The sequence below is a fragment of the Anabrus simplex genome, chromosome 6 (assembly GCF_040414725.1).
Source record: "Anabrus simplex isolate iqAnaSimp1 chromosome 6, ASM4041472v1, whole genome shotgun sequence".
NCBI classification, from domain to species: domain Eukaryota; kingdom Metazoa; phylum Arthropoda; class Insecta; order Orthoptera; family Tettigoniidae; genus Anabrus; species Anabrus simplex.
This window is the reverse complement of record NC_090270.1, coordinates 118,913,440-118,940,668: the sequence shown is the minus strand read 5'-3', so window position 1 is coordinate 118,940,668 and position 27,229 is coordinate 118,913,440. Positions and strand designations below refer to the sequence as shown.

At 41.7% G+C, this 27,229-nt stretch overlaps 1 protein-coding gene across 1 annotated transcript in view; it reads right to left on the bottom strand.

Moving 5' to 3' along the window:
• Window positions 1–27,229, bottom strand: part of LOC136876168 (dipeptidase 1) — a 602,180-nt gene that overhangs the window by 256,078 nt on the left and 318,873 nt on the right. The gene's annotated exons all lie outside the window — the stretch shown is intronic.

The following is a 27,229-nucleotide window of genomic DNA, read 5'->3' as shown; positions in this document are numbered from 1 at the left end:
CTGCGCGTCGTGATGAGGATGAAATGATGATGAAGATGACACACACACTCAGACCCCGTGCCAGCGAAATTAACCAATGATGGTTAAAATTCCTGGCCCTGGTGGGAATCGAACCCGGGACCCCTGTGACCATAGACCAGCACGCTAACCATTTAGCCAAGGAGCCGGACGCTCACTGATAAACCGCAAATGATATCAAAAATGTGTTTTAATAATATTACTTAGTGGCCCACAATCGAACTTCCCAATAAAGAAACTAACTTCGTAATTTTAAAAAAATCGGAACTCCTCTATTTTCTACATCGAACACTAAATTAATGAGCATTGGAACCGCTCCTTCCCGGTGTCTGGTATAAGACTATGGAATTCTCTCCCTATCAATGTCCAAAATAGCACTACAGCAACCTAATTTAAGCGGCATTATCCAAATTTCATCTTAAACACGTAAACAACTTGTGTGATAGAGGAAATGTATCATTAGATTAAAATATAGATAGAGTATATTCATCATCATTAAAATAATCACTGTTATAATACTACAGGGACATTATTTTATCTGTTCCGGGGATTCTCCCTTGCCCGGTCGCCTGCGCTGCGAGCTTGTCTCCCGCCAAGCAATTTGCCGTTATGCGCTTCTCGGCGCTACAAGTTCTCCTCCTATAAAGTCTGTTGGGAGCTTTATCAGCGTAATGTTCAGTTTAGTCAAGTGCTCAGTGAGTTGTTCCAATCCCATTTTCATTACGTGAGCGTGTGTATACATATATAATACCTTCATAAAGTACAGGAATCTTGTGGGAAAACACGCGCTGGCCACGTCACGGCAAAGTGCTTGGATGGAGGCAGGCTCGCAGCGCAGGCGACCGGGCGAGTGAGAATCCCCCAAATAGATAAAATAATGTCCCTGTACTACTACCGTACTTTGTATTTGCAATTGTAGATATGAAAGCTCGAAATAATTGTTTCATTATGTATGTTGTGGTTATCTGTAGGAGAGGGCCAAGTGTCCAACTTCATCGTAAAGTAAATAAACAAGATATGACAAGATAATAAAGGAATATTTACATTCAATGACAGTTAACATTAACTATGGTAGATAACAGTTTGTAATGTACACAATAAGGAAATAAGACAATGAGCTTCAAACAGAAATGTGAAAAAATAGTAAATATTAGATGATAGATTTCTTTTCCTTTCTTTTTTTTTTTTTTTTTTTACAATTTGTTTTACGTCGCACTGACACAGACAGGTCTTATGGGGTGGGATAGGAAATCTTAGGAGTGGGAAGGAAGCGGCCGTGGCCCATTTGCCTGGTGTGAAAGTGGGAAACCACGGGAAACCATCTTTCTCTCCTAGAGTGGCTTTACGTCACACCGACACAGATAGGTCTTATGGGGACGATGGGATAGGCCTAGGAGTTGGAAGAAAGCGGCCGTGGCCTTAATTAAAATGCAGCCCCAACATTTGCCTGGTGTGAAAATGGGAAACCACGGAAAACCATCTTCAGGGCTGCCGACAGTAGGATTCGGGTCCACTATCTCCCGGGTGCAAGCTGAGAGCTGCGCGCCCTTAACCGCATGGCCAACTCGCCGGTATGATGTACCTTAAGTTTTTGATAAATAGTTTAAGAATGTTCAAGCCAAACAAAGTAGAGATTAACAACTTGAAGCTCTTCCACAAACAACAAAATCTGAATAGTGGATAATGGAGGAATAGAATGAGACTGGGCTGTAAGAAGCTTCCTTCAGCTTTTCCCAGTACTTTTCTGGGGTTGCCGGAGCAACCCAGGCTCGTCTTGGTTTTGGTCGGGGAAGTAAGACCGGTTGCCTTTCCTTCCACCGCATGATTTTTGAGATGAAAATCTCAATCCAGGATCGACCGGAATTCGAACTTCGGCCTTCAGGGTGCGAAGCCTGCAGCTAAGCCACTGAGCTAATCACGCCCCCCTTTCCACTGCAAGAAAGAGTTTACTCTTTATAAGAATTCATCACCTATGCCAAAGAAAAGTACATCAACACAAAGAATGTGATATTCATTTCACAAAACGGATGCATTTGAACTGAAGTTACGTTATCTCTAGCCAATAAGCTTTGATCTAATAACGTGCAGACAGAAGTCACACTTCGCAAGTGGTACGAGATCTCTGTTGGCTACCACATTACGCCTGAAGGTTACTTGCAGATTAAATGGAGACTCTGCCCTAAATTCCCTTGTCACAAAACTCCAAACATGCTCCTTCTCTCGTACAATCTAATATGACAAGAAGTGTCACTGTCTACATGTATATTATATTGGATTAGTTGGCGTCTCTTTTGAAGGACTGCAGGCTCTACAACTTCTCAGCACTCCGCAATAGTTTGTTTGTAGATCAAACTTTACGTCCCAGGTGGGATTCCAACATCTGATACATAAACGGGTTACATGCTAATACACCAACGTAGTTATCTTAAACTGGGTATTCACAGTGGGTAATATACACAAGCTATAGTTTTGGTCAAATTTGCTTCGTACAGCTATCTCAAGGGGTAGTAAGTCACTGCAATTAATTTTGGTTGGGTGGTTACCATGGTAGGGGCTGCCTGGCCGAGGCGGTAAAGGCGTGCTCGGTTCGCCCGGAAGGACGTGGGTTCGAATCCCCGTCAGGAAGTCGTAAAATTTAAGAAACCAGATTTCCACTTCCGGAGGTGCATATGGCCCTGAGGTTCACTCAGCCTACACCAAAAATGAGTACCAGGTTAAATCCTGGGGGCAAAGGCGGCCGGGCGTGGAGCTAACCACTCTACCCCATCACGTGCCGAGGTTAACGAATAGTGGAAGCCTTTACCTTCCACTCCTCCAAGGGCCTTCATGGCCTGTACCGAGGAGACTTTTTTGGTTACCATGGTAGGTTACTACCCCCAAGACTACAACATCGATATAGGCTAGGCCTAGAAGGATAATTAAGAAGAGAATATCCATAGCAAACCATGCCGTTATGTTGGAATGTAAGAAGGCTTGTTAAGTATATTTTCAACGGGTGAATTGGCCGTGTGGTCAGGGACACGCAGCTGTGAGCTTGCATCCGGGAGATAGTGGGTTCGAACCTCTCTGTCGGCAGCCCTGAAGATGGTTTTCCGTGGTTTCTCATTTTCACACAAGGCAAATGCTGGAGTTGTACCTTAATTAAGGCCACGTCCGCTTCCTTCCCACTCTTAGGCCTTTCCTATCCCGTCGTCGCCATAAGACCTAACTGTGCCGGTGCGCCGTAAAGAATTTTTAAAAAAGTATATTTTCTATCTCGTAGCATTTTAATCCACCCTGTTGTTTCCCTGATATGAGCTCTACTATTGTGGTCTATACAAGATGGTCGAAAACAACGTCAACCGCGTATATGAGCGTTAGTTGGTAATATTGATGAAAAATGAAATGGCGTATGGCTTTTAGTGTCACGAGTGTCCGAGGATAATTTCGGCTCGCCAGATGCAGGTCTTTTGATTTGACTCCCGTAGGCGAGCTGCGCGTCGTGATGACGATGAAATGATGATGAAGATTATGTTTCCTGCTTCACACCCGCTCACGATTTACTCAGCATTGTTATCGACTGTAGTAGATTAATGTCCGTTAATGATTCCTCAGATTCAATTCCTCTCATAATTCTCTCAATAGCCTTCTTCCTATTAAAATACTTCAAGTTTTTAATCGCACTTGGTACATGGACTTTAGTTTGGATGTTAAGTTCTGTGGCAAGAAGACCACGCGAACTGCCTTTAACTCCTGAACGAGCACCTCGGGATGAGCAGGGAAGTTGTGTACGAAAAGGAGGATTTTCCTCCCTTCACTTTGAAAGTTCCCCGTCAACACCACGCAGCCGAGATTCGTAAATGGAGCTTGTCACCCGCGACTTCAGGGGTTGCCTTCATACCTTATCGGTAATTAATTCACACCCGAGAAACAGAGAGGCTTCGCTGATTTTTTGATCACTAGAAGTTTTCGTTTTACGGTCCCCGTCATATTACCTCCCAGCATAATCGTAATTGTTTCTTTAGTTGTTAAATGTTTCTCACAAACCACAAATGGCGCATTGCACTGTTAATGTTGTACAAAATTCGAGTTACAGAGTATTATTTGCTTCTCGGGAGGAAACGTTTGCTTCGAGAATTCGAGAAATTCGTGTAACCGAATTTCCAATAATAGATAAAATAAATACACGTGAAGAATAGGACAAACGGCCGGGAAATTTATGTTACTTCGAGATACTGAAAATTCGAGTAATGGAGGTTCGAGATATCGAGAATCGACTGTATCTTTACAGGTATCAACATAAAATATTTATCTATACTAGACTTAACTAAAGTTGGCGTCTGTCAGGTAAGGTTTGAGGGAGGAGCACTGCACGTGCCATTTCACGATGTTGCCACATTCCAGCATTCCTTTCTACATACTCTTACCCCTCGCTTCCGGCTCACTTTTTCCCTCCTTCATTCTGACCGCTGAGATCTGCTGTAGACTACCTGGCCAGGCGGTGTCGTCCCATTTGCGATCACTCTTATACAAACAATCAGGTTCTTATCAGAGACACTGACAGGTTTGGCAACTCCCAGCAAGACGAGCTGCCCTGAAGTTTTATCTCCATGGCAACCGCATTCGCCCCACCCTCGTTTCCATGGCAACCACACAGCCACTCCCTTTATCCCGCCTCGGCAGGCAGTAAACGGACCTCCCTCTAAGAAATGTCAGACACCAACTCTTATAATTAGCAGTATAGCATGACAACGGCCGTAGCCGTGTTGAAACACCGGATCACGTGAGATCTCCGAAGTTAAGCAACATTGGGCGTGGTCAGGAGATGGATGGGCTGTCACGCACTGTTGGGGGGGGGGGTAAGCGAATGGTGGAGCGGAAAGGAGCTGGCCACCCTACCGCACGTAAACTCCAGCTCAGGAACACCTCTGCGGAGGTTCGGACCTGCCTTCGGGCAGAATACACCCTTACATTACCTTGCCTAGCATGTATCAGGCCCACCCTGCAGTATGGCTGTGAGGCCTGCGGCTATATTGCTAAAACTCCTGTTTCAAAATTACAAGTTTTTCAAAAGAAAACACTTAGAATGATGACCAAGGCACCAACACTGAAATCTAACAGGAAGATACGAACTGAACTTCGTATTCCGACTATTAGATATAAGATTAACAAAATAGTCAAGATGACCAAAGCTAGAATCCTCCTAAGCCATTCAACCGAACCTGACATCCTACTGTTAAGACGAGTCATAAGAACCAAGAAGACTGAACACAGTTACAAACATCGCAGCCCTTGGCTCACTTAAAACCTACTTTAACAGGAAATAGAATTTGTTTCGCCCTTTCCCAAATTTAATGTCTTTCTCTCAGTAAATTAAACTCAAAATTAAACCCTTAAAAGTAGCCGTTTGTTAAGAAGGAAAGTTTCTCCCCCTACTCCCCCAATAGCTCTCCCCATTGCCTCAGCGAAGAGGGGGTTTCTTCTCTGACGGGAGACGAATAGCGCCTCTCAGCCAGATCGTTTTTCCACCGCCAGTGAAAAACCAGAGATTTTTCCTACTCATCGGCATTTCTCGGAAAGGGATGAGTAAATGGGCATAGTTTTCGCCTTTAGGCTGTCAGGTGCTCGCCCTCAAGGAAAAGAAAGAATATTGAAATATTGTTTTCAAATTATGTATCAGTTTGACCAACCCTGTGATGCTCATATACTCGCTTCACGTTGTTTCCAACCAACCTGTAGTGACAGTAGCGGCGTTCAGGGGTTGGAGGACTAGGAATTATAGGAATTATTAAAACAAAGCCATTTGTACAAGCCCTGTTGTCTTATCAGATAATTATTTTCTTTATTTTCTTTAATAATTACCAAAATTATTAGCGAAAATATACACAAAATATCCTTCGTCCCGGCTAACCGATTTGTATAGCACTACAGCAAATAGTGGAGACTTTGCTTGTGCTGTGAGGAAGGGTACCAGGGCTACATTTTATTGCTAAGGTCATAGACAATGAGGTATGATTCACCACCTTACCACGTGCATTCGTCACTCAGGCGGTCTCTTTAGTGTCTGATAGTTTTTTAGTATACAGTCAAATACTAAATCATTTTAATTGTATAATCACGCCATATTCCTTTTAATTGGAATAAATGTGTAATACTGTTACTTTGGCGAAAGTTTTATTGTATAGTATTCAATCAAAATCTCGAAAAAACTAGTATTACTGCATTTTTCGTAAACTCTCAATCTTTACCTCTCTGTCGAAATTCGCTGAGAGAGCAAAAAACTTACCATTTTGTGGCCTTCTTTACAGTTTTGATGTATATACCCCCTCCCCCCATCCTCCGCTATATCTCACAAACTCGGGTACTGTTTGTTCCCCCCCACTTTTAATTTCCAAATGCCGCTACTGTGTAGTGACACAAACACTTATTTGTTAGTTGGGTCCCACAGTCAGAGTTGTTTATTATTTAGTTACTCAGCTGAGAAGTAAACTGCGTTAGTTGCGATAGTGCTACTGTAGTTCGGTCTGACACACCGCGTGACCGTGAAACTCCTCCGCACCATGTAGCTGCTTGAGGCTGTGCAGAAGGGTGGTATTCCCGCAGACTGCTTATCACAAGGTCAGCCCCTCCTCGCTGCGTGCAGTTTGAACGTGTTTGCGACCGAAGGTGACGTCGTGTGTACAGTGAAGTAACATGCAAATGTATTCTGTGGAGGAAGGTGTATTTCCAGTGGAAAATGGGTTTGCAGAACGCGGACAGTGAAAGAAAAGTTCGTTGTGCAGTTGCCCGGTTCAAAACTGCCGCATCGGAATTCTGTGCGTGATTTAAGGTCATTAACAAAAATTTCGAGAGACCGGTTAAATGAACGATGCTGTGAAGAGTAGTAGACCGACCGTCTTAACGAACGAGAAACTGACGGATATATCGTATAGGGTACTAAAAGGCCCAAAAAGTAATTACGTACTGTACATTGATGTTGATGATGATGATGCTTGTTGTTTAAAGGGGCCTAACATCGAGGTCATCGGCCCCATACTGTACATTGGGCCAACGAACTAATATGGTTCAGCGAGAGGCGAACGCGGCTTTTGTCCATTTGAAGCTCACGAATTAAAATAAAAAAATGTACAGACTCCGCAGACAGAGTGCAATATTGCGAGTTGTTTCAGATGTTTATTACGCAATATAGAATTGACGTGTAGGATAGAGAGTGAATTTGTGTCTGCAAAAAAATTGTAAGCATTACCAACAACTTCTGTAAAGGGTGAGTTTCAAATTATTTATTTATTTATTTATTTATTTATTTATTTATTTATTTATTTATTTATTATGTTGACATTGCATAACTTGTATCCACGAACCCAACGGATTCCCTGCCACTGTAATCATAGGAATTGTATGCACCCACTCATATCTTCGTGGCAGCCAGCGTTGCGGCTTGAATTATTCCCGTCTCTAGGTGAATCTTAGTTACAGGTGCTTCTCGGTCACTGTGTACGCGTACTTACACTAGCGCATGTCGTTATTTCGTGTCTCTTGGAATAGGCCACAGCTTTCATTCCTCACCTGAAGAGGGAGGAGGGCCTCTTAGACGGTGACGCCGTCTCTCAGGCCGGGAGGTTTGTCACGGTTGAATGGGATGCTCGGAGAAGGTGAAGGGGGTTGGGGGCCGTGGCCTATACTAGGAACTGTCCCGGCATACGGCTTAGTGCAAGAGAATGGAAAAGCACGGAAAAACTTTCTCAGGACAGCCAACGGTTGGGACCAGCCGTGAAGTCCAGCCCTGTCCCGTCTCCCGAAAGAAGAGGCGTAGAGCCACGGCAGAGCCGTGGCCACCCCTCCTTTGCTCGGTTGGCCGGTCAGAGTGCAGAGCTGTTGGATCACGGACCAGCCGTGGCCACTTATAGTCAGAGACCCACTCTGCATCTACCGAACTCTGCACTGAAGTCTCAAGTCACATTTATAGGTGTAGCTGTTTGGAAGCTCCTGTGGTGTTGTAATGACATTCGGAATACAATTATTGTATAAGATAGTTATGAAAGGTGCTGCTTACAGGCTTGGTCTTACTGAATAGCACTTTTTTATCAAGTGTCCTACTCGTTGGCTGAATGGTCAGCGTACTGGCCTTCGGTTCAGACGGTTCGATTTCCCATCGGCTCGGGAATTTTAACCTTCATTGGTTAATTCCAGTGGCCCGGGGGCTGGGTGATTGTGCTGTCCTCAACATCCCCGCAACTCACACACCACACATAACACTATCCTCCACCACAATAACACGCAGTTACCTACGCATGGCAGATGCCGTCCACCCTCATCGGAGGGTCTGCCTTACAAGGGCTGCACTCGGCTAGAAATAGCCACGGGAAATAATGGAAAACAATGGAAAAATACATCACTCATCGTTCTTGAAGAACGCCGTGCTTGTACACGCACCACTGTGGCATTTTGAGTTTTTCTATACTGCATCATTTCTGATGGTGTTATTTGAGGATCCAACCAGCCTTTGTGCTAAAGATTTCACAGAGAGTAAAACCTGCATCATATGAGTCATTTACTTTCCCAAGTGGTTTAAGTCCATATTTGCAGATGTTGTGGCATTTAAAATGTTTGCGTTTGATCTCACAGTAAATTCTAGGAAGCATACATAGAAACCTGAGTCTGACCCCTGGCTGAATGGTCAGCGTTGAGGTCTTCGGTTCAGAGAGCCTCGGGGTTATATTCTTGAATTTTAATAGCATCTGATTAATTATTATGGCTCGGAGACTGAGTGTTTGTAATTGTCTTCACACTCATCTCTTCACATTGAGACAACACACCACACTACAAACACCACAGAAACACGGAATTCTGAATGCATCCCTTCACATACGGTTGCCGTCGGGAAGCACATCCGGCCGTACAGTAGCGTATCCAGAATCGGCCCATGTGTGTGTGTGTGTGTGTGTGTGGTGGGGGGAGGGTTATAGTTACAAAATGATGACAGAGCACGATGAAGATGTTTGTGCCTATGTGGTGCGCGCATGCAAGATTTGTCATTCATTATAAGGACATTGATACAAGTGAATTATGTTGATATTCAGATTGCAGTAAAGTACAAAATCTTAAATTAAAATCTAGAACATGAATAAGGTCAACAAATTTACAGCGAATGATTTGTTCGGTTTACAATCTAAAATCCAACTTTCGAGGCTTCTTAGAAAATAGATTCAACAGATCTGCTGGTTCTACAATTATGTCTCTGAATGTATATTTACTTTAATTTCAGTTTATGTCATTTTCTTTTTGTAAAATTTTCATGGGGGTGGCTTCTGACCCCGCCAATAAACCTCCTTGGCTACGGCCCTGCGGCTGTATATTAGGGCCAAATCCACACATGCGACACAGTTCACACCCACGACCCCACAGCTGTGGGAAAAAAAGCGGTGGTAGAAGTTATAGACAAACCTGAATAATTCTTTTTGACACACAATTTTTCAGGTATTCCAACAAAGACAAATTTATTTGCAAAGTATTGTTTTACAACACGAAAAACAACAGCCTAAAAAGGCAAAAATAATATTGCCAAAACAAATATATTGTTACTTTTCTTCACCAAATCAATGATTAAATATTGTTGGAATAATATTTTAATATATATTTTCCCTTTTATTACATTTCAATTTCACCGAGCGGAGTGTCCACACATGTTTAACGCGCACTATGGTGCCACGCTCTGCATTCGGGTGACGGCTGGGTCCGAATTCCACCATCCGCAGTCCTGAGAATGGTTTTCTGTGGTTTCCCATTTTCACCTCCATGCCACAACTGATTCCTTCCACCTCCTTACCTAATTCCATTCACCATTATTCATATAATCTTCATTAGCCCTCAATATAGGTTGGTGTCGGGAAGGGCATCCAGCCGTATAACAAGGTAGATCATATAATTTCACCTCACTTCATCCTTCACCCCCCATTCCGGAAACAGGGCTGCTAAAGGGTAGATTTACATTACATGTCAATTTTAGTCGGATACATTTTCAGGGTGTTCGAATCCTACTATCGGCAGCCCTGAAGATGATTTTCCGTGGTTTCCCATTTTTACATCGGTCAAATGCTGCGGCTGTACCTTAAATAAGGCCACGGCCACTTTAACTAAGAAACGACTGGAGACATTTTAACAATATTTGGTGTAGGCTATTTTAGGTGTATTGAAAATGAAAACCTACAACCTGTTTTCCAGTCATTGGCCGGGTCAGGAATGTAATGAATCAATCATATATAGGCTGTTACGATGGGGTCGCCACTCCCAAAGTGATTTTATTAATGACTGATAGATGCTATGAAATGAGAATGGAGAGTGTTGCTGGAATGAAAGATGACAGGGAAAACCGGAGTACCCGGAGAAAAACCTGTCCCGCCTCCGCTTTGTCCAGCACAAATCTCACATGGAGTGACCGGGATTTGAACCACGGTATCCAGCGGTGAGAGGCCGACGCGCTGCCGTTTGAGCCACGGAGGCTTTTAGGTGTATTCTTAACTTTAAAAATAATAATAATAATAATAATAATAATAATAATAATAATAATAATAATAATAATAATAATAATAATAATAATAATAATAATAATAATGGATTTTAGGTGTAGTTTTTACCACGAATTACTCTATTTCAGGTAGTCGACTTCCAGATTTTCTCAGTCATTTTCAGCCTATACAAACTGTAGGCCTATAATGTAAGTTGAATGCTAAGTTATGTTACATAAATGCAGAATCTATACGTTAGTCTTACAATCTAAGTTGCATATAAATATCAAAAATACAAAACAAGAAATATATTTAAAAACCGCTGGACAAACGTTCTGTAGTGTGAACAATCGACGTCAACACAAGTTACAGACAAATGAGAATCGGGTAGTGGAAATAAGTTAAGGGAACTGTATAATTTTTTAATCACAGAGTGTTCAGGGAAGGATGCGTACTCTCCGATGTATCAGACTTTTGCGGTGGGCTGGAAACTAAGGTCTTGTGAGCTAGCTTGCATGTGCTGATGTACTCGTATCATTACCTTAGAAGAGGTGTTCAAATGCCCACCTCCTGCCATAATGCAGGCTCGTGCTTGTCGTCGCATGGAGTTTCGAACACGTTCAAATATACGCGGTGTTGAATGGATTGTTTAAAAGGATCTGACAATTCCTCTACGAAGTCTTGCTTCATCCTACACAGCGGTCGCGTAACCCCTTTGCGTAACATCACACAAAGAAGTTCCAACGAATTCAGAACAGTTGATCGTGGAGGCCAATAAATTAGGCATTTCGGCACCCATATTTATGTACACTTTTCCCTTCTTTGTATGTGAGGAATCCAACCCTGAAATTATGCCGTCTATTTTTGAAACACCCTATATGTGTAGACTAAATGATGATAATTTAAATTGCCACGCTGAGTGGCTCAGACGGTTGAGGCGCTGGCCTTCTGACTCCAAGGTGGAGGGTTCGATCCTGGCTCAGTCCGGTGGTATTTGATGGTGCTCATATATGTCAGCCTCGTGTCGGTAGATTTACTGTCACGTAAAATAACTTCTGCGGGACTAAATTCAGGCACCTCGGCGTCTCCGAAAACCGTTAAAGTAGTTAGTGGGACGTAAAGCAAATAATATTATTATTATCTAAATTAATCTTATAATATCAGTATGAATACTGTATTGTGAAATTTGACATTAAACATGTATGAATCAAAGCACGACTTCAATTACCTTCACTGTGTGCTGTTCCGTGAATAAAGAATGTCTTCTTCAGTCTCATATGGTCCACATCTTGAGCTTCACCATCTGTGTCGGAATCCGAATCCGATGTGCAGGCGCATAAGTTAATGTCTGAGGCCGGTTTTCTACTGGATGAATCTGAAAGAAGAACAATAATAAGTGAGTTCATTGCGAATTAATTAAGTTTTCTCTGAATTATATCATGTCCATTTTTTTAGTTCTGGTTTTCTTACGTGACCAGATCGCAATCCGTTAATAACCTTAGATTAACAAAGAATTGTAGTATCATTCTAGAAGAGGCAGTGAAATGAAAACCGAACACCACCATAACACATATTCCGCGCGAAAGGTGGCAATGGTAGAACTCCACAGGTGCACGCAGTTGTTGGGTTATGTTTTCGTCGGTATGCGGACTAGTCTTGTGTGTTCATCTAGCTGAAGAAATGGTGGCAAGCAAAGAAGTGTATGGTGAACACTGCAGGTACATCACGAGTGCCATAGGAGATTCCGAAAAGGGCGCACATCACTGCAAGACGATGCGCGAAGGCTACGCTTCAGCGATTTAGTTGGGAAACACTTCAACATCTTCCGGACAGCCCGGATCTTTCGCCTTCTGATTTTCACTTTTTGGCGACCTGAAGAAAGACCTTCGTGGACGTCGGTTTCATTTAGACGAGGAGGTGTAAGAGTGGGTGCGTTTGTGGATCCGTCAGCGACCTACCTCTTTCTACAAAACTGGAATTGATCGTCTCATCTCCCAGTGGGATAAATGTACTAACGTTTTTGGTAATTGCTTTTGAATCAACCATTCCATGGTCATGTTGTAGCGGGTATTCGGTTATCATGTGATTGCCCCTTATATTTCCTTTCATGAATGGATGAGGAGGGATTATTGTTGTAAGGGTTAAGTAAACTAAGAGACCTCCACTTCTTAACATTAATCCTACGACAAAGGAAAGGCAAGGGAAGGGCTCGCTAGCCTTATATTGTCGGTGTCAGAAGAGAACAAGTGTTGACATAGAAAGGTCAGATAGGTAAGATGAATGTGGTACATGCAGGTGGAAGCAATGTGAAGGTGTCGTAGCGTTTCGTCCGAGTGACGTTTCGTCCAAATTCCAGGAACAGGCATCTTACGGGGCGGCTTGCTACCTTATCGAGTAGCGTTTCGTTGGAGGGGAACCATCCTAAGCGGCCCTTACACGATCAATATTATTGTCATCATCATATTGTCTTGTCAATATTATTGATCGTCTAAGGTGAAAGAAAGAGTATTGATAAGCGATATTGATGAAATCCAGGGGATATTGTCAATATAAACTAGGTTACGATGACCTGAAACCAGTAAATGAGGTTAAAGACCTAGGGATATTATTAGACCGAGAACTCACCTTCACTCCACATATACAGAAGGTAGTTGCTGAGTCATACAGGACATTAGGATTTGTGATGAGGAATGTCAAACCCTTTAAACTCCTAAAAACCTGTAAACACCTCTACAGCTCTCTCGTCAGGCCCAAAGTAGAATACGCAAGCGTTATATAGAATCCAGCAAACAAAATATATATTGCACAGATCGAAAAAATCCAAAAGAGATATTTAAAATACTTACGTTTCAAAAAAACGGTAATTATCCACACATAGCATACAACGAACTTCTCCTAAATTTTGAAATAGAAAGCTTGGAACTGAGGAGACAAGAGAATGACATGAAGTTTCTGTACAAAATTGTAAACTCTATTATTGACAAGCCTGACATTTTATGCCTCTTGAGCTTCCACGTGCCCCGCTTTAATGTGAGGACAAATGTAACTTTTCATAATAAAAAGGTCAGAACAACCACTCACAAAAATTCCCCACTCTACAGGCTATGCAATGTCTACAACAGTGCAGTTCAGAAGAATAATTCTTTAGACTTCTGTGTACCTCTAGACCTGTTTTTACAACAATTCACCATCTCCGTGAAAACTCTGTAATGCTTATTTGAACCAAAAAATGTATTATTAACATTCTACATTAAGCCCTATCCCATAAATGTAATTATAAATGTTAGAACTAGAAAAAATAATAGTTTAGATATGAAATTACGATTTTTTTATTTTTTATTTTTTCCCCTTTCATGTAAAGATTAAATTAGACTAGATGTGAAATACTGTTCCTTCCTCATTGTAAATATAATATTAGACTAGTTTAGATACGAAATTATGTTTTTTATACTTGTTTCTTGTAAGGAGTAGATATGTAATATTATTTTTTTCTCAAAGTTTAGATATTATGATATTAGACTGATTGAAACATTAAAAAACACGTGTAAACATTTGCCACTGTAATTGGGATTAGAAATCGTGTAGCGCGCAGTAAATAAATAAATAAATAAATAAATAAATAAATATTATTGATCGCCTAGGGGCGGACGTTAATAATATTGTCATACTCAGTTGTTGCCGTGCTTTCGTATGGAACGGAAGTGATCTTTGTGGGGTGTATTATGGATTTTACGAGTGTCCCTGAGACGATATCTGAACACTTTCAAGCGGTAAACGAGTCGGGTGGAAGAAATAATGTATGTAACGAGGGGACTGAACGCCCGGAAGACGAAGCAGTTCGGACTTTTATTGAGCAATCTGAACTGTCTGCAGAACTGTGGAATTGTTCAAACCGTAAATACAGTAATAAAATAGCTAGGATTGCTGATCTTGACCGCCTCATCCCCTTTCAGCTGGTATGCAGTTCATCTGTATCTTCGATCATCCCTCCAACACCTTCTCGCCAAACTCCTCAAAATAACAAAAGGTAGAACGCAAGGTCCAATTGCTAAACAAAATTAGCTTCTACAAGAGGCATGTTCATATTTAGAAAACTCGGTGAACCCTGACAGCAACATACCGATTATCGCAAAAGCTTGGGGAGAAAAACTGCCCACTTTGGAGGCAGAGCAGAGACAGTTTGCTGAGAAAGCAATAAATGACTTGCTTTTTGAAGCAAGTTTGGGCACTCTCAATCGCAACTCCATAAAAATAAATGAAGTATGTCAATGTCTAAGCCCTCAAAGTACCACGCAACCGGGAACAAGTAGTAGCAGCACTTCTTCCTTCTCCACATTTCATTATTCTTCTCCTACTCACAGTGATAACCCACTAATCAACAACAACAACCAGCATTAGGATTTATCAGTGGTGACTTTTTTCAACAGCTTCGCAGATTGAGTATTTTGTATTTTGATTATTTTGTATTGCCTTATTTCTTTCTTTCTGTTTAATCAATACATAATTACTATCATCTTTTGCTTTAAATTATTCAATATGCGTTTCTCTACTTCTACTGTCATGCTAACTACTTTCATATAGGTAGTGAAGAGGTTGTGTGTAATGGCAGACTGATATACATTTTTTTTTTGCAAGTTGCTTTTTACATAGCACCGACACACGTAGGTTATGGCGACGATGTGACAGCAAAGGGCTGGGAGTGGGAAGGAAGCGGCCGTGGCCTTAAATTAAGGTACATCCCCAGCATTTGCCTGGTGTGAAATGGGAAACTACGGAAAACCATCTTCAGGGCTGCCGACAGTGGGGTTCGAACCCACTATCTCCCGAATACTGGATACTGGCCGCACTTAAGCGACTAAAGCTATCGAGCTCGGTAACTGATATACTTAGGTAAGTAGGATGGTATCTGGAAAATATATTTAAAAACTTTCATGTAGCCTCGTAGGACATGAACAAGAGTTTCACACATTTCAATTATAGCTTCGCTGATAGTTGCAGGCGACATGATGACAGAGAACTTCAAATCTTCAAAATTTGTTCCTGTAGCTAAGTACCTCAGGGTTACGGCTAAGCTTCCTTCCACTTCCTAGGCCTTTCCTATCCCATCGTCGCCAAAGACATATCTGTGTCGGTGCGACGTAAAACAAATAGCAAAGGAATCTTTCATTAACAGGGATGAATTACCTCATGTTTCTGTTCTGCCTTCTCGAGAGTGATTCTAGCATCCGTAATCATTTTATGAATGTCCTTTCTTTCATTCTGAAATAATTGTGAAAATCTACCGCATCTGTCAACCTGATTTCCCTCAACCTCAAATGAGAATATTCTTCACGTATTTCCAACCACTCTTTCATCCACCGATTTCATCCACTCATCGAATACTTCCGATAGCCATAATATTATAGCTCACAACTTTTTCTTTCAATCGTCCCTGTTTAAAAAGAAAGCCATAAAAATTCACTTGAAAAGACAATTTCACTAGTCCGAATGTTGGAAACAAACGTACTGAGCACATTTATTGATACAATTATTGAAAACAATATTGACCGTGTAGGACATGGCGATATTGACGGTGTTATTGACAGAAGTAAACGACTGTATTGACAATACTGATATTATCAATAATATTGATCGTGTAAGGGCCGCCCGTAACAGTGTTTAATGAAGCTTTAAAATCTATTGTTCACAGGTTTACAGTACAATGTCCATTGTTAGCACCAGCCAGTATTGCGTGCCCACTTTAATTGGCACTTCTATGAAAACCGAGGTGGGCGGCCGTCTAGCTTCGCACTCGACATACACAAAAGATTGTCATAAGTGACCCACAGACACCATGGACCTGCACGAATAATTCGTGGAGTTTTAAAGTTTATGTTTCTATAATGTTTAAAATACTTAACAGCTTCATGTAAGTACCGCACTACGCCTTAAATTTCAAAGCCTAGTCACAAAAGTTTAGAAGCTGTCGCCGTAACAGTTAATTCATGTAAATACTGTATTGATAAGCTATGCTCTCAAGGTATTATACAGTGTCATAATATAGTTCTTTGAAATCGCTCATGCATCATTCTTAGGTAGGGGCTGGCTGGCCGAGGTGGTAAAGGCGTGCTCGGTTCGCCCGGAAGGACGTAGGTTCGAATCCCTGTCAGGAAGTCGTAAAATTGAATAAACGAGATTTCCACTTCCGGAGGTGCACATTACCCTGAGGTTCACTTAGCCTACACCAAAAAGGAGTACCAGATTAATTCCTGGGGGCAAAGGCGGCCGGGCGTAGAGTTAACCACTCTACTCCATCATGTGCCGAGGTTACGGATAGTGGAAGCCTTTACCTTCCACCCTCCAAGGGCCTTCATGGCCTGTACGGAGAAGACTTTGGTTTTCTTTTTGCTGTCATTCTTAGGTATCTTCCTTCCTTCCTTCCATCATCCTAATCGATTTGGGTAAATAAAGAGAAATTTCTTTAAATGTTGTCCATGTCTCCTGTGACTGCTCCATTGCTTCAATGGCTCTTAGAATTCTGTCACCGGGCGAGATGGCCGTGCGCGTAGAGGCGCGCGGCTGTGAGCTTGCATCCGGGAGATAGTAGGTTCGAATCCCACTATCGGCAGCCCTGAAGATGGTTTTCCGTGGTTTCCCATTTTCACACCAGGCAAATGCTGGGGCTATACCTTAATTAAGGCCACGGCCGCTTCCTTCCAACTCCTAGGCCTTTCCTATCCCATCGTCGCCATAAGACCTATCTGTGTCGGTGCGACGTAAAGCCCCTAGCAAAAAAAAAAGAATTCTGTCGTCCATCGAGGCATACTTCTTTCTGTTCACCCCCTCCAAGTTCAGTTACCACGTTACTGGTCCTGTGTCTCCTCTGGTGACCCCCCAAACCCCGTGGCACTACAGCCATTGAAGTGTCTTGGCATACCAAGCGACCGCTGCTCAGCCCGAAGGCCTTCAGGACCTAAAAAAGGGTTTCCATTCCCCTCCCCAAAGGGGAGGGGTGGGCCAACTAAAAGGTAACGTCTTCTCTCTGGACAGGAGATCCGGCGGGTTTGGAAATTTCAAGGAGTTGGAAGGTGGGAGGAGTGGTTTGAATCGGTGAAAATAAGCTGCTTTTCCTCCGGCACGGACACGAACTCTGCAGTTCAGGAGGGGTCGACGAAGTGTCCATTGATCTCTCTTCCGGAATGCCGCAACTTGCCCTTCAGGTAGGAAAACAGCTGCATCCAGCTAGGTTGTACCTGGCGGCAGAGACGAATATAGTAGAGATGAATGTAGTGCTGAGAAAGTAAGGTACTGAAAAGTGCTGTTAGACGTGTAGGATAGTGATACTGAAGATGGAGAACAGTGTAAAAGTAATGTAATCAGACATTATAGGAAAGTGAAGAAGAACTGTAATGCCAAACTTTTAACACTGGGGAGTAATCATGTCTTGTATTCTTCTTCGAGCCCCTCCAGCCCTGATCACCAGTTCCGTCTGCGAATTTCTAAACTCTCCACTCCGAAATTTAAAAGGATATCACTATAGGGTATCATACGGGGATAGCAGCCAGTTTTTTTTATATTGTAAGTATTTTAAAAATCTGTAATTGCAATTTTTCTACCTGATAGACATATGATTGACACGTACGGCGTGATATCCGGCAATGATCCCGTTATAGAAAAATAAAGCGGGTTTTTAAATTTATTTACATTCTTATCCCATTCCTTAAATCTCTCACAGAGTAGGCAAAATGACCTACAGTGACTTTATTTTCATGCCAGTATCTCCTTTTATGACTTAACACGTAAATGATTGGCATGATTCTAAAATGTAATTAAAGTATATCTCCAGAGCCGTATTTTGCCATGGGTCTTATGGGCACGGGGCCAGGGCGCCAAATTTATGGAGCGGAAAAAATGACAAGCTCTAAACCAGGGCCTCTCAGGGTGCATGCACCAGTGCATCGCGCGGTGCATGGTGCACAAGATGACTTCGCTTGGTTGATCAGAGAGCAGACCCCCACTCATCGATTTGGAACAATAGCGCTGTCTCTCTCTTTCCCCACGCCTGTCTCGCTCGCTCCGCCTGTCTCCCTCTTCTTCGCTTCCCCGTAGCGCTCCAAATCCGAGCCGAGTTGAGCCGAGCTTAGCCGAGTCGCCCCGAAATGACGCGCTGGTCAGAGCCGAGTGGGACCGATGCACTGTGCAAGGACCTCTGTGCCTCAGTTTGCACGCGTGAGATTTTGGGCGTTTGAGAGGCTCTGCTCTAATATTTTGAAAACAAGTTTTTAGAATGCGCACTTTCGTGGTATTCAAAAGCGAAAGCTCCTGACATGAATAACGGAATTTTCCTTCCTCTTATGTGAAAGCTGTCGGTAATAATATTATAAATACCACAATGTTGAGCCACAGCTCGCTCGCTTCTGCGTATGGGTATCAAGATGACTTCGGGCTGCAACTTATTCAAGCGGGCGGCAAATGGACGCTATCTAGAGACAACCGCCTGGTGTTGAGTAAATCGGAAAGGCCGCTAATTTCCCATAACACGAAGAGTTGCGGAGAAGTCCGTGAAAGCGACAGTCATTTTTATTCATTTTGTGAGAATTTCATTAAGTGCTTTCCGTGTTGCGTACATGCAAGCACAGAAATGGTGTCCCGACGTAAACAATCAACACTGTCCCACTCCAGTACTGAAAGGTGGTCAGGGAGTGAAGGGGCAGTGTTGAAGGCCACTTCAGTACCGAAAAGAAGGGGAAGGGAATGAACGGGTAGTGCTGAAGGCATAGTGTGTGTATTTCTGTACATCCTCCACAGTGCCCATTTCAATCACAACAGCCTTGTAGCTGGCTGTCTCCCTGTAGCAATGCGTTAAGCGAGGAGGTGGGGGGATATAATGCTTTATTTATATCGGGACACCATTTCTGTGCTCGGGTGTACACAACACGGATGGTGAAATACGATTACGGTAAGTGGCATAAATTGTCGCAGATTAGCAGAAAAGAAGAGGAGGGAAGGTGAATTGTGTCTCAGACACCAAAATTAGACTTGTTTTTCCACAGGATCCAAACTATAGCTCAAACAACTTCCTCTCATGCAATGACGAAAATAAAAATGATGGTACCGGCACAGAAAATTTTATATGTGTACGCCAAGTTTTAGTTGCGTTTCCATTGGTCTGCTGTTGAAACTGTAAGTGAAAATCGTGAAGACGGTCTAGTGCCAAGGGGTGATATTTTAAAACCAAACGTTAACCATTATTTTTAACTTACGAATATTACTAGAGACTACTATGCTGAAAGTGGAGTGGAACAGAATCAGGAAAATGTTTGTAATTCTATTGCGGATGTATCCAGACAATTAGCGATTTCTCGGAAAAGTGCTGTTTGAAAAAAAGCTTTTAAACGGCCACATTATGAAACATGAGAATCCCTGATTTATTCCTGCAGCCAATTATCTGCTTATTGCTCCTTGTAAACGTTTTAAGGGTCATTCCAATTTGCAACAACTCGCTTCAATGATTGGAAGCACGGAGATCAGCGGTTAACCGAACATGAGAATTATTTCCACTCTCATCGTGATTACGTGTTAATGTTTAAAAAACAGGGTAGCGAAATGTACAGAATTGACAGCCAGCCGTCTGTCCCTTTAGTTGTATTATTATTATTATTATTATTATTATTATTATTATTATTATTATTATTATTATTATTATTATTATTATTATTATTATTATTTAATGGTTCGACTCATTGGCTGAATGGCCAGCGTTGAGGCCCTCAGTTCAGAGGGTCCTGGGTTTGATTCCCAGCCGGATCGGGGATTTTAATCGCCTGTGATTAATTCTTCTGGCCCGGGGACTGGGGTTTTGTGTTTGTCCCAACACTTTCCTCTTCATATTCAGACAACACACTGCACTACTAACCACCACAGAACCACGCAATAATGTTTACATCCATCCATATAGGGTTGGCGTCAGGAAGGGCATCCAGCCGTAAAACAGGGCCAAATCCACATGTGGGGCACAGTTCCCACCAGCGATCCCACAGCTGTGTGAACAGTGGTAGAAAACGATTATTATTATTATTATTATTATTATTATTATTATTATTTAATAGTATTAATATTGCATACTGTATTTTACCTTGGAGGCAATCTACTGTATTACTTTATTCATTGCGTACCGTACAAATAACAGTGATTGCAGGTTTGTCTTATGAAGTTTAAGGAAGGGGGTGAAAAATTATTTGGGCCCAAGGGCGTTGCAGTAGTTAAATTCGGCCCTGTATATCTCTATTTCAAGAAAAAGTTGTATTTAAAACTCGTTTGAGAAATGCGTATTTGAAGAGACAAAGGATTAGATATTTCTACAGAATACAATGATTTAATATACAGTATTTAGTATGGAACGGTTGACCTCATAAACCAACGTTGTCGTAAACTTCATTAAAACAGCCCTTTGCTTCAGTACTGAGATAAATGAGAATACATATCTAGAGAAAAATAAAAAGGATAGCTGTAACTTCAAATGTGCTTCCACCGAGCTCGATAGCTGCAGTCGCTTAAGTGCGGCCAGTATCCAGTAATCGGGAGATAGTGAGTTCGAGTCCCACTGTCGGCAGCCTTGAAGATGGTTTTCCGTGGTTTCCCATTTTCACACCAGGCAAATGCCGGGGCTGTACCATAATTAAGGCCACGGCCGCTTCCTTCCAACTCCTAGGCCTTTCCTATCCCATCGTCGCCATAAGACCTATCTGTGTCAGTGCGACGTAAAACAAATAGCAAAAAAAAAAAAAAAAAACTGTGCTTCGGGCGTAGTCATGGTTTTATTTCACAACGACCTCAGTGTTACAGTCGTTGGTCTTGTTCTTCCAGAATAATGAGTGTATGGTAGTACGGGTAATTATTGTTCTGAATGGAAGTACAGCATAAGTCCGACTCCTTAGCTGAATGGTCAGCGTTGAGGCCTTCGTTTCAGAGGGTCCCGAGTTTGATTCCCGGCTGGGTTGGAGATTTTAATCGTGTTTGATTATTTTTTTGGCTCGGGAACTGGGTATTCGTGTTTGTTCTAACACTTTCCTCTTCATATTCAGACAACATACTACACTACCAACCACCAGAGAAACATGAATTAGTGATTACATCCTTCCATATAAGGTTGGCGTCAGAAAGGGCATCCGGACGTAAAACAGGGTCAAATCCACATGTGCGACACAGTTCGCACCCACGGTCCCACAGGCGTGGGAAAAGCGGTAGATGAAGAAGAATAGAAGTACAGCATTAGGTAAACTTTCCGTCTTAACCCTAATGTTATGAGAATAAGGCAGTGGCAAAAGAATGATCTCTCTTTAAAAGACGTGAAAATGAAAATTTCCCTAGGCATTTCAAACCTAATACTCTCGGGGTCATAAGAGAACAACTTAAACTGATGCCAGTGGTGTTCGAATGTGACAACTCCATGTTCTTTGCTTTCAGCGCGGTAAATACTTCTCCAGTGATATTTTGACGGGTTTGTCGAATATCCTCAACTGATGGTACATATTTCCATGACACAAAGCTTGCAACCATTTCAAGTATGTTGGCATCACCATCCAGAGTCGCGGGGATACATTCCCAGTACATGTACGAGCCAATGTTTCAGCTGCAAGTATTGCGATGAGTGACATTCCGCACTTAACCCTTACCTGGTACGGGTTCACTTTTGTATCATAAATGGTACGACAGGGTCCCAGGGACCCAGGTTATAATGTTGAGTTTAAATACAAAAAATAATTACATTTTATTAACATACAAACTTATTTAGCTGAACACACTGTTTACATCAGAAATAAACAACTTTCAAGTATTCTTAAACTTATTAAACCAGTTAATGAGTGACTTTTTTGTTTGCATACATTTTCAAAGGACTAATGTTGCCTTGTCAATTTTGATCAATAATCCAGTATTATGATTCAATATTTTTCAATACAATGACACAAAATGACAAAACAATGTCTACACTGATTCATAATAATGTCTTATGGTACAAAACATTTAACAGGAAAATTCTGACAAACCACCAACTTGTAGTTATAGTTGTCTCTTGATTTCTTACGTCACTCACTATTTGCACATACTTTACTACCTTTTGTGCACATTCATTTCATATTGGTTTGCTGCACATTCTGGAAAAAACAGCCGTTTTTCTGTCCTTGCTGTATGGGCAGGTGGAACACCTTTTTGCGTTTCGATTTAGGTGTTTCGGGTGCTTGAGCATAGCGTTCCTTTGGCACCTCCAATTGCAGAACTCTTCTAAGTCCTATCTTAATTTCCCTTGGAATATTTCTGGTGTATAAACGTTTCTTCATCTGAAGAACAGTCAGTTCACTAGAATGACCCTTCAAGAAATCATTCTATAAGCAAAAATGTGCGAAGGAAAGAAGAAAAATGTCAAACATGAACTTGAGAATACCTGAAAAATATTGCATTAATGGTACCCCAGGGTCCCGAGGACCCTGTGTTACTAACTTACCTGGGTGTGCAGAAGAAATTGACCACGTCCACATCTCACAGCTGCTTCTCATCAACTAAAATGAATTTACATGGAACAACAATGAACTCCTGTTACAGTCGGAAGAGTAACGTAAATTCAAAAGATGCGCGGGGTCCTCAGGACCCAGCCGTACCAGTTAAGGGTTAAACCAACTCTCTCTAGATACGGCACTTGAACTCTTCAATATCAAGATCATACCATTTATGAGATGGTCTAAATTTGATATTGCATCACTTTACCCTGAAAGACATGAAAGAAATCGAAATGGTGAAGGCATAATATTTAGACTTCTTTGCATCTCCAAATTTTTGTTAAATTGATGTTTGATAATGATGTTTGTCATTTAAAGGGACTTAACAGCTAGGTCATCGGCCATTTGTTAAATTGCATAATAACATAGGTATTTAAAAATTACATTTCAGACACCTTCCCCTAAAACTACAATTTCATCCAGCGTGAATAAATTTATTTATAGCCTATACTGTAGTGCTTTATTCCCCGACTTTTCATACCGCTTTTCATTACATTCTGTTGACCCATTTTCTTGTGGCTTGACATTGATATGGACTTATGAACAAAAATCTAAATTGAATATTGAATTTTCACGACCGCATTGTAATCGAAACCGACTTTCAACCTATTAGGTCGTGTTACGTACATTTAGTACGTATTGAAGAGATGTTAAGTACAGAACAAAAATGGCCAACCAGACACTAGTGGGATCCGAACCCACAACCTCCCGATTTCGCGTCGGTTGCTCTACCAATTGAGCTGTGGTAGCCTAGGCCATCTTTGTTCTGTTGGAAAGGATCTAAGCTACAGGTCTGGTACTACTACCATCTCACTGTAGAGTGCGTTTAAGTTGCCCGTTGAGGGCCAAGTCAATGAATATTGAATTTTCACGACCGAATTGTAATCGAAACCGACTTTCAACCTATTAGGTCGTGTTACGTACATTTAGTACGTATTGAAGAGATGTTAAGTACAGAACAAAAATGGCCAACCAGACACCAGTGGGATCCGAACCCACAACCTCCCGATTTCGCGTCGGTTGCTCTACCAATTGGCTATGGTGTCTGGTTAGCCATTTTTGTTCTGTACTTAACACCGCCGTCTCAATCTCTATATACTGCCTGCTCTGTGCCACGAGAATTGCGTTTACAGCGACATTGCAGATGGCAGCACTTACCGCACCCAGAGAACATGTTGGTTAAATGAGAGTTGGTCCGTAACATCAATATAAAATGAAAAATAATCTTTAACATGTTACTAATTGAGAGGATAATGCACATACAGAAACTAACATTCGACATTTGAGCTTGGCTTAAGATATAGAAACGTAAAATAATATAGTAGATATTATATTAGGATCATCCCATGCTGCATGGTACATACCAATTTCAGAATTTTCTCGACACGAATAACGGAGCACCTTTTTCGTACTTGTAAGTACTTTACCAGCAGTGGGTGCAAAAAAAAAATTATATCACTATTTCGCTGACCCTTTGTTTATGACCAGTTTTCAGGACATTTTATAGCACAAAATGCAGTGCGTGCGTTCGCCATGTCATTAAATCCACCACCCAATCTCACTGAACTAAACAGATCTATTGCGTCTCCAGAAAATCATCTAGCGAGAACATAAAATAACCGATTTTGTAACAGATAAGACACACATTATACTATAGATTTCACAGTTAGCGAGACAGCATCTGCCGTCTCATTAGTCAGACACTTCAGATTTTCACGTTTTGATTCCAACCGAATTATTTTAACGTACTTGATGAAATCATCACTCAACCATTGTAAGTATTTTATCTGCTGATGAATAGAAATGCACAAAATCTAGATTGTTTTTCCGAAAGGCATTACAGTAATCATTTCTGAGCTACAAGTGATAGATCGGAGACCTCTAAGCCTTTAACGAGGAAGTAGGCAGCAGGACTAGATAACTTCTCTGAAAGTCGGATTACAAGAAAACACAACAGTTTATTCGCCAGAGCGTGATATTTTACAACATCTGTGCCGCATACACTTTCAACATTGACCACACAAGCAAACTTGTCACTGGTTCGGTTCTAGAGGAGCCGTACCTAATTAGCCATTTAATCAGCGATCACTGTTACACTCCTGTCAGTTGGTCTGAGAGTTTTACATTCTGCTCTAAGTCTTTTCTTGGGAAATCCCGACAAATACAATCAACATTTTCCATTTTCGCTACCTGTCCAGAGTACTTCGTGACGGAGCTGACGCTAGACCAGGAGTTTTGCCATATTCATAACCGTTTGGGATACTATTCCCCACGCCACATAGTAGCGCGTGATTTGTTCTGACTGCCCGGATTTTGGCTTGTGAAAATTTTGGATTTGATTTTTAAAAATGGTCGTTTTTCCATTATATTTGGCTGCCTCCTTTACTTTATTCAAACGATCAATTTCTGGGTTGTCTTCGAATTGTCTCTATAGTCTTTTAACTTCATTATGGTTAGTCATCAGCTGTTATCGCAGTCTCAGAATTCTTGATCGTAGCCTCTAATGTCTGATTTTCTGACATCTGCTGTCATTCTTACTCGTTGGAATATTGACTTCGATTGATAAATCGTTGTTCAAATGAATTTCATACTCGTCATCCAATATATTTCCTGAGGTTGAAGAGCATGTTTCGTCACAGATTTCTTCCGAAGAAATATCTTGTCGCTGCCTGGTTTTTCGTGGAGATGTTTTTCTGGTTTGAAGGTAATGGGGATAATTCGAAGACCGACTAGGCACGCTCTCTGGCTTCAATATATTTTTATTTTAGTTTTATCTTTTACCTCCATCTCTAAAATTCAGGCTTAAAACACGGGAATAATCGGATGGAATCCACTGATTACCCTTGGTTTATCCTTGCCTTGATATAGGGTTAAGCCAATTTTCCCAGAGTTCTTTACTTGGATGGATAACAGGAATCCTCACACCTGAAGAATTTGGATTTCCTGCTTTCATATACAGATAAGAACACAACAATTAATCATTTTACAACCAGGGACACACACATAAATGCTCGATGCAAACGCACTGGAACACAATAACGTGGGTACGGAGATAAGTTGGGTGCGTTAGCTGGCGCCCCTAGCGGAGGTTCGTGACACTAAGAGCTCACGCTGAGAAGCACGTTAACCGCATAGTATAGAGCAGGCAGTATATAGGATTGAGACGGCGGTGGTACTTAACATCTCTTCAATACGTACTAAATGTACGTAACACGACCTAATAGGTTGAAAGTCGGTTTCGATTACAATGCGGTCGTGAAAATTCAATATTCATTGACTTGGCCCTCAACGGGCAACTTAAAACGCACTCTACAGTGAGATGGTAGTAGTGCCAGACCTGTAGCTTAGATCTTTTCCAACAGAACAAAGATGGCCTAGGCCACCATAGCTCAATTGGTAGAGCAACCGACGCGAAGTCGGGAGGTTGTGGGTTCGGATCCCACTGGTGTCTGGTTGGCTATTTTTGTTCTGTACTTAACATCTCTTCAATACGTACTAAATGTACGTAACACGACCTAATAGGTTGAAAGTCGGTTTCGATTACAATTCGGTCGTGAAAATTCAATATTCATTGACTTGGCCCCCAACGGGCAACTTAAACGCACTCTACAGTGAGATGGTAGTAGTACCAGACCTGTAGCTTAGATCCTTTCCAACAGAGCAAAGATGGCCTAGACCACCATAGCTCAATTGGTAGAGCAACCGACGCGAAATCGGGAGGTTGTGGGTTCGGATCCCACTGGTGTCTGGTTGGCCATTTTTGTTCTGAACTTAACATCTCTTCAATACGTACTAAATGTACGTAACACGACCTAATAGGTTGAAAGTCGGTTTCGATTAAAAATCTAAATTCATGAATATCTCTGTTATTATAGCCGGTAGCGTAAATATGTATAAGACATAAATGATCGGAAAATTAATTCTATATAACTGTAGTTATGTAGTATTTATCGATAGAACACTAATAACACAAATATTTCGCCTAAAATACCATTTCACTCAGCGTGAATAAAATTACTGATAGCCTATATTGTAGTTTCTCATTCCCCGACTTTACATACCGATTTTCATCAAATTCCCTCCAGCCATTATCTCGTGATGCATACAGATATACAGACAGAAATGACGGGAAAATAAAACAAGTGCATTTCCTTGTTACTGTGTACGCGACCGATACGGAAATACCGTTCTTTT